We start from the raw sequence: 1,011 nt of genomic DNA, 5'->3' as shown, positions 1-1,011 counted from the left end.
ATAAAAACTGTGCTAAAAAATTGAATTGAACAAGACAAAAAAACGAATTTTCAACAAAATTGTTAAATTTTCAAGGTAAAAGGTGAATTTTTGACCAAGAAGCTTAATGTTCTATACAAAAAAAACTATTTTCCAACTTAACCAATTTAAACGATTAATTTTTAATCAATCATATAATAGTTACATTTTCAGATAAAGATAAATAATTTTTTAAAGAAAAAATTAATTTTAAACAAAGTTATTAAATTTTCGACAAATCAGATGAATTTTCGACCAAGAAAATTGAGAATCTACAAAAAAAGACAAATCTTAAACAAAATACATGAATTTTTAAAGAAATTATTTAATTTTAAAGTAAAAAAGACGAATTATCTACAAAAAATTGACATTTTTAAGCGAAAAATATGAGTTTTCAATGAAAGAGTTAAACTTTCAACCAAATAGTTAAATTTTCAATCATAATTAAAAAACTTGGTTAAAAAAACGTATTTTTTTTTGACAAAGTACTTCAACTCTTAGTGAAATAATCGACTTTCAAACCCAAGAAGATGTACAGTTTATATTTTAGCCAAACGATTGCATTTTTGATCAAAAATGATAATATTTTCAACCAAAAGGATTAAATTTCTACTAAATTGGGTCAATTTCCAACAAAATACATGAACTTTCAACGAAACAAAAAGAGTGTACCACCCAAAATTTATAATTTTAATTTTTAACTATATATTTGCATTTACAACAGAACGACTTTACAACCAAAACATATTTATAGTTCATAATTCAACCGAAAAATGTAATTTTTAATCAAAAAGTATAAATTTTCCATAAAACAATTTAATTTCTACAAAGAAAGACGACCTTTTAACGAAACACATGATTTCTTAACCAAAAATGGTATTGATTGATCGTCAGTTTCAAAAATGTATTTTCAACGAAAGAGATGAACCTTCAAATAAAAAAATAGAGTATTATAATATAACATACTTATAATATTATCATTAATAATATACG

The sequence above is a fragment of the Belonocnema kinseyi genome, chromosome 1 (assembly GCF_010883055.1).
Source record: "Belonocnema kinseyi isolate 2016_QV_RU_SX_M_011 chromosome 1, B_treatae_v1, whole genome shotgun sequence".
NCBI lineage: Eukaryota > Metazoa > Arthropoda > Insecta > Hymenoptera > Cynipidae > Belonocnema > Belonocnema kinseyi.
Note: the sequence above shows the minus strand (reverse complement) of the source record.